At 45.8% G+C, this 12,352-nt stretch overlaps 1 protein-coding gene and 1 pseudogene across 1 annotated transcript in view; both read left to right on the forward strand.

Annotated features, from left to right (window-relative positions):
• LOC147672889 (NACHT, LRR and PYD domains-containing protein 3-like) overlaps nt 1-12,352 on the forward strand; it is a 664,362-nt gene that overhangs the window by 515,806 nt on the left and 136,204 nt on the right. The window lies entirely within an intron of this gene.
• Nucleotides 265-1,816, forward strand: LOC147672894 (endogenous retrovirus group PABLB member 1 Env polyprotein-like; annotated as a pseudogene).

The raw sequence follows: 12,352 nt of genomic DNA on the forward strand, positions 1-12,352 counted from the left end.
GCCTTCAACATTGTGGAATTTTTTTTTACATTAAATGTGTATTTTCTTTTTCCAGTACAGCTAGAAGACTGATATTAAACTGAATGCTCAAGTAGTTAGAACCTTCCATCTGGGTTGACCGTAGAGCCGTGCGGGTACTTTCTTCTGTTTAGCAGGTTTCTGACACTAGGTCGTTTCCTTTGTCAGTTTCTAGGAACTCCTGGAAATTGATAATCGCTACTCAGAACAAAGTGCGTCAAGAACGTCACGGACGGTTTTTAGAGGATGGAGTTTTCTAAGCTGTCGGAAACAGAGAAAATGTTGGCGCAAAGATCAAGTTTGCATAAGATGTTTCAAACGAAATGTTTTTTGTTGCAGGTTTTTATATTGTTTATAGCTGTTTCTATGCTATTGGTGGGTGGAGTGTATATAGGGATTCAATCGCTATTACCTTCTACTCCCACTATCTCTCCTCCCAACAATTTAAATGTTGCTCCTACTGTTTCTCCACATTCCTTTCATCTACTGCCCCAACATGAACAAGTCAGACGTGCAGAATTTATGAACAATTCCTTTGTTTAACTCCTACATCAGCACCAGTTAGTGGTGAATACCACTAATTGTTGGGTGTGCGGGTTAATGCCACATACCATGGATAAGGGTATTCCGTATTTGGTTCTTCCTTATAGTCCCCAGGGGTCAGCTCGAGCATTCCAAACTATGTTCCGTAGTGCATTAGATTCCTACCCCCATCGAGAGCCACGCTCAGCAAACTATGGTCCTGGCCTGTACCACAAGTCTTTGGCAATAGCTATTGCTGATCTAGATAGAGACATCTTTGACGCATCGCTTATCCCAGAGGAAGAGGTGCGAGCATACAAGGATCTGAGTGAGGCTGAGTATAGTACATCAGTGGGTGATAGGCAGCTTAAAAGCTCGTCTCCAATATGGATCGTACAACACGTAGGCCGCTTTTGTCTGCAAGGTCGTGGTCGAAATCCGAGAGCTCAGCTTGGGAAGAGTGCTTGTGTTGACACGTATGTTTTACCGATGCTCTCTTCCCCTCGTCTTTCTGACTGCCAAGGGTACCTATTTTGTGTGTTATGATCGCGCTTATACGTGGTTGCCCCATGACTTCTCGGGCACATGTTATATCGCGAATCTTTTACCACCGACTTTTACCGTCGCCTCAGATTATCACAAGACCAGAGTTGTGAGAGGCGTTATTAGTAAAGAGGATACTGCTGGACAAGAGGCAGGAGACTTCTTCAAAGGTTTCCTACCGTTTTGGGGTCCTATGGTTAATAGTAGGAACTTAAGACAGTTAACTCGTGTGGTAGAATCGACGGCTAACATAACTGCAAGTGCCCTTGGTAACCTGACAGCAGAGCTCCAGGCGGATAGACTTATGACACTACAGAACCGTATGGTTCTAGATGTTGTACTTGCAGATAGAGGTGGTGTGTGCAAGGTGATCCATTCGAGCTGCTGTATTTTCATACCTGATAACGCTCCAACTGTTTACCAAGCCATCTCAAAGTTGCATAAAATCTCAGAGTCCATACACATGGATGAAGGAGATTGGACGCTTCTAGGATGGTTTTGGGGTCTGATGTCAACATGGGGTTGGAAGATTCTGATGATTATAGGGATTGTTGTGACGTTCCTGTTCACGTGTTGTCTTTGTGTGCAGTGTGGTCCTGCCTTATGTGGCCTCTGTGCTACAACGTGTATAAGAAGGCCACCTGTTACCAAAGAGACATTGATGGACAGAGTAATGTTTCAGCAACATCTAAATGATCTGATGAACATCGAGATCGATTCCGACTTCGACTAGTTCTTGCCTACATGAGGGCAAAAGGAGCGTCTGAGGTTCTGTAAGATTGGTTCAGAGATACCAAGAAGACACAGACTCAGGACTGGTCTGAATTTGTTGAATGTGCCACTAAGGCTCTGGAGGGCTGGTTGCTGGGAAGTAAGGTTACAGACTATGAAGAATTGTACAATTTGCTTATGAGGGAACAGATTTTAAATAACTGTCAGAACCAGCAGTTGCATCAACATTTGGTTGACTCAGATCTAACTTCTCCCCAAGAATTGGGAAAGAGGGCAGACAAATGGGTTAGAACCAGAGTTAAGCAAAAGAACCAGAACCAGGGTGGTGACCAAAAGAAAACAGACCAGAAGTGTGGGGAGCAGAAAGCTAAAGACCAGAAGTCTTCAACAGGGCCCCAAACTAATACTGAGGGTGGGTCCCAAACTTCCAAGAAGAAGAAGAAAGAAGGTCAAAGGAAACCCTGGTGTAGCTTTTGCAAAAACACCACTCACTGGACAAGTGATTGTAAAAAGGGTGGAGCCCCCAACACTGCAGCCCCTAAGGCACCTGCACCCACTAGTACAGTTAGCAGTGTTGGTCCACAGACTAAGGGGGTAGTGGGTATCACCTTGGGAACTGAGGGAAATTCTGACCTAGTCAGAGTCCCCACACAGGCTGTTCTGATTTGTGATGGGGAGATTGATTTTTCCCCTACTGTCAGTCCCAATAATCTGGGCAAGTACAGACAGACGCCTCTGATTAACAAGAAAGTGGCTCAAGCATACAGGGACACATGTGCCAGCGTCACTATGGTGACGCCTGGCTTTGTGGACCATGGACAGTACCTACCAGGTGACAATTACCTGGTGACCAATGCCAGCAATGTCACTACTACCCATAGTGTGGCAATTGTGAACTTTTCCTGGGGAGGGGTAACTGGCCTGAAAAGAGTTGTGGTTAGTGCTAATCTCCCAGTAGAATGTTTGTTGGGCAATGACCTGGAGAACTCACTATGGTCAGAAGTTGTGTCCAGGACTCACGCAGAGATGTTAGGGATATCATCACATGTCCTTGCTGTGACCAGGTCACAGGCCAAAAAGTGCCTCTCTGAACCTCAGGTTTTGGATCCTGGAACAATGGACCAAGTACCTCCCAAGACAAGGAACAGGAGGGTAAAGGCTGTGCCTTCCCAAATGCCTACAAGTCAGGATCAGCCTTCCCAGGAAGATGATTCTGAGACCCCTGAAAGAACTGTCCCTATAGAGCTTGAACCTGATCAGGTTGAGTTTCTGGGGACAGGGGGACCTTCTAGGGCAGACTTGGGGCAGGCTCAGTTATCCTGTCCTTCTCTTGAGCCCCTCAGACAGCAGGCTGCTGCTGAGGCTGCTGGGAATGCTCAAGGTACCCATAAGGTCTATTGGGATGATGGGCTCCTTTATTCAGAGCTTCGAGACCCCAATCCTGGTACAACCAGGAGGTTGGTCATACCTCTGCAATTTAGGGGCTTCCTTCTTACCTTAGCACACAATATTCCCTTAGCAGGACACCTAGGCCAGAACAAAACATGGGACAGACTTGTCTGTCACTTTCACTGGCCTCACATGTCAGAAGATACCAAGGAGTTTTGTCGCTCCTGTGTAACCTGCCAAGCAAGTGGCAAAGCAGGTGGTTCCACAAAGGCCCCCCTGATACCACTACCTGTGGTGGTGGTGCCCTTTGAAAGGGTGGGGATTGACATTGTTGGACCAATGGATCCCCCTACAGCATCTGGGCACAGGTTCATACTGGTGGTGGTAGACCATGCCACCAGGTACCCAGAGGCAATCCCACTTAGGACCACAACAGCTCCGGTTGTGGCCAGGGCCTTACTTGGAGTTTTCTCCAGAGTGGGGTTTCCTAAGGAGGTAGTATCTGACAGAGGTGCAAACTTCATGTCAGGATACTTGACAGCAATGTGGAAGGAGTGTGGTGTCAACTATAAGTTCACCACTCCCTACCATCCACAGTGCAATGGGCTTGTTGAGAGATTTAACAAGACCCTAAAGGGCATGATCAAAGGATTACCTGAAAAGCTCAGGCGAAGATGGGACATCCTTCTGCCCTGCCTTCTGTTTGCTTACAGAGAGGTCCCACAAAAAGGAGTTGGCTTCAGCCCCTTTGAATTGTTGTTTGGACATCCTGTAAGAGGACCCCTATGTCTGGTGAGGGAAGGATGGGAGTTACCTCTCAAAAAGCCCAAGCAAGACATAGTGGACTATGTACTTGGTCTCCGCTCCAGGATGGCTGAGTACATGGAGAAGGCCACCAAAAACCTTGAGGCTAGCCAGGCCTTACAGAAAGCCTAGCATGACCAAAAGGCTGTCCTGACTGAGTACCAGCCTGGACAGAAGGTATGGGTGCTGGAGCCAGTGGCCCCAGCAGCACTCCAAGACAGATGGTCTGGACCCCATACAATCATGGAGAAAAAGGGAGAGGTTACCTACTTGGTGGACCTTGGAACTCCCAGAAGCCCCCACAGGGTGCTCCATGCTAACAGGCTGAAAGCGTATGTTGACAGGGCAGACATGGGCTTGCTCATGGCTACAGATGAGGGACAGGAGGAAGAGAGTGACCCTCTCCCAGACCTGCTGACTCAGAACCCTGAGGATGGCTCAGTTGATGGTGTGGCCTTAGATGGCAGCCTCACTGAACATCAGCAACATGACTGTAGACAGGTTTTGCAGTCATTTCGACATATGTTCTCCCTGACACCCAGCCAGACTAACTGGTGTACCCATGTGGTGGACACTGGTGATAGTCTTCCTGTGAAGAACAAAATTTACAGGCAGCCTGACCATGTCAGAGACTGTATCAAGGCTGAGGTATAAAAGATAAAAGATGCTGGAATTAGGTGTCATTGAGCCTTCAGAGAGCCCCTGGGCCAGCCCAGTGGTTCTGGTCCCCAAACCTCACACCAAAGATGGGAAGAGAGAGATGAGGTTCTGTGTGGATTACAGAGGACTCAATGCTGTCACTAGGACAGATGCACACCGGTACACAGACATAATATCGACTCCAAAATATCATCTGGACATAATATCGACTTCAAAATATCGTTTGGAGAAAATATCGACAGGACAGAATATCGACAGCCAAAATATCGTTTTTAAGGTAAGTGAAGTAATATCGTTATTAAGGTAAGTGAAGTAATATCGTTTTTATTTTTAGGGTTGGGTTTTTGGGTAAAGGGGTATTTTTAAGGTTCAGGGTCAGTTTTGGGTAAAGGGGTATTTTTAGGGTTCAGGATCAGTTTGGGGTTTTTGGGTAAAGGGGTATTTTTAGGGTTCAGGGTCAGTTTTCAGTTTTTGGGTAAAGGGGTATTTTTAGGGTTCAGGGTCAGTTTTCAGTTTTTGGGTAAAGGGGTATTTTTAGGGTTCAGGGTCAGTTTTCAGTTTTTGGGTATTATTTTAATATATTTTATTACTATATATATATGTTTAATAAATATGAAATAATTTTTTTTTATTTAACTTTCATTAATTATTTAATTATTATAAGTTAATTTAAGTAATTTTAAGTATATTTTAGTAATAAATTATTAATATTAATTTAATTTAACACTGTTTTTAGTAAATACGATATTTTTTACAACTATATTTTTGTAAACGATATTTTTAACTCGATATTTTTGTACTTACCTGTTTGTAGATAGAAACTCGATATTTTGAGTGTCGATATTTTCTCAACGATATTTTTGATGGTCGATATTCTGTCAGTCGATATTCTTTCAGTGATCCATGCACACCCTATTCCAAGGGCGGATGAGCTCATAGACAAATTGGCTTCTGCCAAGTATTTGAGCACATTTGACTTGACAGCTGGCTACTGGCAAACCAGGTTAGCTGAGGAGTCTAAAGCCAAGACAGCATTCTCTACCCCCAGTGGGCATTATCAGTTTGTGGTGATGCCCTTTGGTTTGAAGAATGCACCTGCCACCTTCCAAAGGTTGGTGAATCAAGTCCTTACTGGGTTGGATGACTTTTGTGCAGCATATCTGGACGATATTGCTGTCTTTAGCTCCACCTGGGAGGATCACCTGGTCCACCTGAAGGAAGTGCTAGAGGCTCTGCAAAAGGCAGGCCTCACTATCAAGGCAACCAAGTGCCAGATAGGGCAGAGTAAGGTTGTGTACTTGGGCCACCTTGTGGGTGGAGGCCAAGTTCAACCTCTGGAGAGTAAGATTCAGACCATAAAGGACTGGACTCCTCCAACTACCCAGACTCAGGTCAGAGCTTTCTTGGGCCTGACTGGGTACTACAGGAAGTTTGTTAAGAACAATGGGTCCATTGTGACTCCTCTTAATGATCTGACATCCAAGAAGATGCCCAAAAAGGTTCAGTGGACAGAATACTGTCAAAAGGCATATGATGACCTGAATTAGGCCATGTGCTCTGCACCTATCCTGAAGAGTCCTGACTACTCAAGAGAGTTCATTGTCCAAACAGATGCTTCTGAGTTGGGAGTGGGAGCTGTGCTTTCACAACTTAATGTAGATGGTCAAGACCAGCCCATTGCTTTCATTAGCAGAAGGCTGACCCCCAGAGAGAAACGTTGGTCAGCCATTGAGAGGGAGGCTTTTGCTGTGGTGTGGGCCCTGAAGAAGTTGAGACCATACTTGTTTGGCACTCACTTCAAGATTCAGACCGACCATAAGCCCCTCTTATGGCTAAATCAGATGAAGGATGAAAACCCCAAACTGCTCAGGTGGTCCATTTCCCTACAGGGGATGGACTTTACAGTGGAGCACCGCCCAGGGACTGACCATGGCAACGCAGATGGTCTCTCCAGGTACTTCCACTTAGAACATGAAGACACAACTGGTCAAGGTTAGTCTAATGTCCCTGCGTTTGGGGGGGGGGCTGTGTAGGAGAGTAGGGTCTGCTATCCTATGGTCACCCCAAATCTTTGCTTTTTGCTTCACTGGTTTTTGACTAAATGTGGCTGTGGGCCTGCTAATCAGACCCACAGCCTGCTGTTCTCTCTCTAAATTGTAACCTATGCACTTTAGGTGCATAACGAAATTGGAACTGGTTCACCTTAATTGCCCCTGTAACAGTGTACCCAGGTACACAGGGCATAGGTGCTTCCAAGGCCTACCAGGGGCTGCAGCACGTATTGTGCCACCCCTGGCCTGGCCTCCCTATTTGACACAACTGGCTGATCACTCAGCTGGGGTAAGTCGGTGTAACCACCCCTTACTTAGGTGTAGTATGCCTACACCTAACTTAAAATGGACACATATGTTCCTATCAGCCACTCCTATGGAAGGCCTCATCAATCCTGGAGGCAGAGTGCTTGGGAATATGTGAGATGGTGCTCTGGCATGAGCTGAGCCTGTCTGCAGCCTTCGGAACCAAGTCCTTTAGCTGTTTCATGATACTGCCATACCATATACTCTTAAGTGCATTATAATCCAAGCGGTTAAATGCTATCTTAGGTTTGGCTTTATCAAAACATGTCGAGTAAGGTGTCATACGAATTGGAATACTACCCCCTCACCAGTTCTGGCGACGGGGGTAGCATTCCACCCTTCTAGAGGGACACGACATGTACCTAACCTGAACCCCGGTTAAAGTTAAACAGAGCCTCGGCATCACACAAAATGGATGCTGCCACCACAGACACAAGTCTGACCTCCTGTTGCTGGGAGTCCTTCCAGCGAGGGCAGCTTGGACAAAGGGTTTCCTGCCTTGGGAGGTGCTAGCACCACCCCAGACAGGATTTTGTGTATTGGGTAGGATAGGGCTGAATAGAATCAGACATGCCTGGGGCACACAAGGTGTCCCTGTGCATAGGCCAGTTCAAACTGGTGCTGGGGCTTTCCTGCCCCAGTCCTGCCGCGAAACTGGACAAAGGAAAGGGGGTGTAACCACTCCCCTTCCTGGTTCCACCCAGAGGAGGGACCTAGTAGGTGATCCGGCTCCCCAGATTCGAATAAGAGTGGGAGCTGTGTCCTCAGACTTCAGATCATCCTGAATCAACTTGAAATACAGAAGAAGACTGGACTTCGACATTCTGCTGCTCAGAAGACGGAAGAGAATCTCCCTTGTGGCCAAGGAGTGACCACCCTGTGAACACAGGCACCAACCAGCAACTCGACGTCTGCTTTGCCGCCGCCTCCCGCCGGAGCCCGAGCCCAGAGCTTGACAAGACCCAGACTCCCAGACTTCTCACCACTCGATCCACAGTCCCTGCAAAGAAGCGACCCGTGGAGGCACCGAGAGACGTGGGACCGGACCTCTTGGAAGACCCCCGAAAAGCTGACTGCGCAGCCTCAGAGGTACCCTCGACGCTGTGCTTTGGGGTTTGAGAAACCCCAACCTCGAGCAGCCCTTGCACCGAAGATCAGCCCCCCAGCATCTCCACGATCTGCGTGGGGCCCTTTTGCACTGTGCCACTCGACGCGCCATCCCGGCCACTTGCCACGTGGCTAGCGGCCATCTTGGTGACGAAACCTACAACTTTCACCACAGGTCTCGATGCTCTAGACTTGCCCTTGCTCCTGTAACAAGGAGCACCCGCTCTGACCTTGCTGTTCCGAGTGACAAGCCTTTTTTGATTCCTGCGTGGCTTGCATTAGCCAAGGCCTGTTTGCTTCAATCAAGTTGCCGACATTGCCAATAGCGAGAAGCCTGCGTGAGACAGCTCGTGACCGATGCCTGGACGTCCTCGAACCCTCGTGTCCACGTGGCTGCAGAGAGAAGCTACACCTCGACGCCTGTTTGCACCCGACATCGCCTGGTTCCAATCTGGTTCCACGGTAGTCACTGGCTAGTGACTTTGAACATTGTCCCCTCTGCTTTCAGGTCTTCACAGCTTCAGATCCACCCTTGGATCCACCGGAACTCTTCACATCGAGCCGCCTGCAGCATCTTCAGCTCCAAGCAGCATCGACCAGCATGACGAAACCCGACACTACTTCGACCCTGTGCACCCGCTTCCTGTGGGTGAGGTAACTCAGCTCCGCCGGTGTTCCTACACTGGTACACACCTCTAGGGTCTGTGTCTAAAGTTTCTTCCTTCTAGGTCACTCGGAAGGTTCCTTTTTAACTAACTTTGTACTTTTTACGCACCATTAACATTGCATTGGTATTGCGTGCACTTTCCGCACTGCACCCGAGTCCTGCGGGCCTTTCCCGACTTCATCACTGCTAGTCCTGAACAGCTCCAGCGATTCCCCAGGCCCTAGGCCTCTTCACTTTCCTCATAGTGGTCCTTATACCACTATTTTAGTATATGGTTTAGGTGGCCCCTAGGGCTCATCCATATTCGTGCAACTTTTGTGTATTTAAACTGTGTTTTGTTTTAACGCTTGTGCTTCTGTGCTCAAAAAGAGTATAGGGTATCTTTTGAGAAATAAATCTATATAGCATGTCTATAAGGTTGACTTTACAACCTGCACCATAAGGGTTGCTTGGCATGGTACAAGGTGATCACTAGAACTAGTGAGCATCATATACCAGGCCAACTTCTCACATCGGTCACATCGACCTTCAGTGCTCTTCTGGGTGAATGTCAGTCTCACAGACCTTCAGTGCTCTTCTGGGTGAATGTCAGTCTGTCACAGACCTTCAGTGCTCTTCTGGGTGAATGTCAGTCTGCCCAGTCATTCATTCCTCTTCTAGGTGAATGTCAGACTGTCCAGACCTTCAGTGGTCTTCTGGGTGAATGTCAGTCTGTCCAGTCCTTCAGTGCTCTTCTGGGTGAATGTCAGTCTGTCACAGACCTTCAGTGCTCTTCTGGGGGAATGTCAGTCTGTCATAGACCTTCAGTGCTCTTCTGAGTGATTGTCAGTCTGTCACAGACCTTCAGTGCTCTTCTGGGTGAATGTCAGTCTGTCCAGACCCGCAATTCTCTTCTGGGTGATTGTCAGTCTGTCACAGACCTTCCTTGCTCTTCTGGTTGAATGTCAGTCTGTCCAGACCTTCAGTGCTCTTCTGGGTGAATGTCAGTCTGTCCAGACCTTCTGTGCTCTTCTGGGTGAATGTCAGTCTGTCACAGACCTTCAGTGCTCTTCAGGGTGAATGTCAGTCTCACAGACCTTCCGTGCTCTTCTGGGTGATTGTCAGTCTGTACAGACCTTCAGTGCTCTTCTGGGTGAATGTCAGTGTGTCACAGACCTTCAGTGCTCTTCTGGGTGAATGTCAGTGTGTTGATTCGAATGGGATGAATGCACTGCCTTGTTTATACTTGTTTTTTCTCTCTTGGTTCCTTGATTTAATTGGTGCACTAGAAGGTAACGCCGAGGGTCCAACGGCGTTCAATATACTGCTCAAGTAGTGGGTCTAAAGGTACTCTAGAACCATCCCTTCATAGGCACTCAGAAAATTGTCTCCATGTCATAAGAAGACTTCCACTCAGTAGTTCAATTCATTCATTGATAGTTTTATTTTGTAATCGTTAGATGTAGTTCATATCATTTTCTTTTGTAGTTTACATGATTATTGTCATCTTTATCATATCAGACATTGTCATCTTGGTGTATCCAATGCATTTCGGGCATGCAGTAATATGCCCTTCGTCAGGGACAACGACACTGTCAAAAATAATAACGTTTTATCAGATATAAGGTCAATGCTATGATGTGCATAAACAACAACATTGTGGTGATAAGTGGTTTAAAGAAAAAAGAGGGTTTGGTGAGGTGAGTACACGGAAGAAAAATCGTGATAGCCTGAAATGCATGCAATGTGCCTAAACGGTGAAATCAGGGTATGGGTAATGAGGGTTTGTACAGACTCACATGTCTGGAGTGTCCAATGGTAAGGAAAATCTGTGAAAAGAACAAGTAAAAGAACGCGGTTCTTACTCCTATAATCTGTAAAACGGGTACGCATTTAGTCTTTGGTTCGCGCATGCGGAGGCGCTCGTCTCTGTTACTAACCTTAGATTTAGTGGAAATGACGATTCCACACGGGTCCTCTCGTGGATACGAGCTGGTACATGGATCAGCCGTGTTTGTGTTATTTTAAAGGAAAGTTCCGGTCATGTGACCGTCTATAATGTTGGGTAAAAATCCACCTCAAGAGGCATCTGAACTGCCTATTACGGATGCTCACACTACCTCAATCTCAAGTGATCAAGGTTCCCAACTTAAACCTCAACCGTCCTGTTCAACACAGGAGTCTCAAACATCAACATCCATATTTGACTCTCCAAAATTAACTACCATCACACCGGTGAAACAAATAAATCACTCTTCTGACACCGAGGATTTTAACCCAAACGGTAACAAACCGGCAGAAAACATTTCTGAGATATTACTTAACTCAGTCGATCTGCAAATTGAATCTCATCATCAAATACTTGATCACAAAACAGACATGGATATATCATTGGACACATTTCTGCCAAATAACATGAACTCTACTAACATGGCGACACCTGTCTCAAAATCTTTACATGCCTTACAGGAAATACTCGAATCTGTCCTTTCCTTCTTAGGTAACATCCTAGAAAATTCAGATCAAACCTTGGATGTTCAAATTGGCATTCTGAAATTTCTGGTAGAAGAAAAGAGGAAAAAAGATCATATTGAAATAACACAAAGTATACAGTCTCAAGAGGAAAGAAAGGATCTCTCTGAATTGCTCCTTTCTACAAAAACTCCAACTCCTGAATCTCAAGAAAAAAGTGATAACAGTACTCAAACCACCGAGCAAAAATCTACCCAGAAAAATTCCAACGGGGATCAAATATACTCTCTGAAGAAACTGTTTAGAGAGGAACCTTCATTGCCAACCAAAGAGTTCCCGATCTTCTTGATTAAGAATACCAAAATGATAAAAGATACCGCTGAAGGGAATGAAATAACTACCTTAGTATCTGTATCAGATGAGACTGGAAATGAAAAATCCTATCAAAAGGAAAGTAACAAAAGATCAAAAAGAAAAATGAGCAATAGGAGGCCACTAAGAAGAATCCATAAAAAGAAAAACAAAAAGATCAGATTTGAAAATGCAATCACTGACCAGAATAATGAGGAGGGATCTCTGGAAAAGGTAACAACTAAACAATCTATGGTAGAGGAGGAAAATGTAATCATAAACATAGTGCCCACAAAGCATCTGAATCATAAAGCACCTGAATATGTACCCCTTAGAAATAGCATTGATCAAACAGATAGAGAAAGCACAACTAATAAGTTACAACCCCACGGTGATGATCAACCACTGACGAAATATCTACAATTTGAAGAACTTTTTCCCACGGATGATTTATCGTTAAATCGAGAAAGGGTAATCAATCTGTTGCAACAAATTCACACACTACAATCCATCACCAGTAAAGAAATAGATTTAGTCACATTTCCTGAAAAAGAAAATCAAAAAATCGCGAAAGTAGCCTTCTGGTCAACTGTTATTCCCAGGATCATTGTAAGAGAAAAAGAAACATTGCATAAATATGGATACGATGTTATCGAAATACTCCCATCTAAGAACTCCATATTCAAATCAACTGGTCCTCAAAATATTATTACCAACACCCACATAAACAACTGGACTACAAACATCACTG

This window comes from Lissotriton vulgaris, unplaced genomic scaffold (genome assembly GCF_964263255.1).
Source record: "Lissotriton vulgaris unplaced genomic scaffold, aLisVul1.2 SCAFFOLD_723, whole genome shotgun sequence".
NCBI lineage: Eukaryota > Metazoa > Chordata > Amphibia > Caudata > Salamandridae > Lissotriton > Lissotriton vulgaris.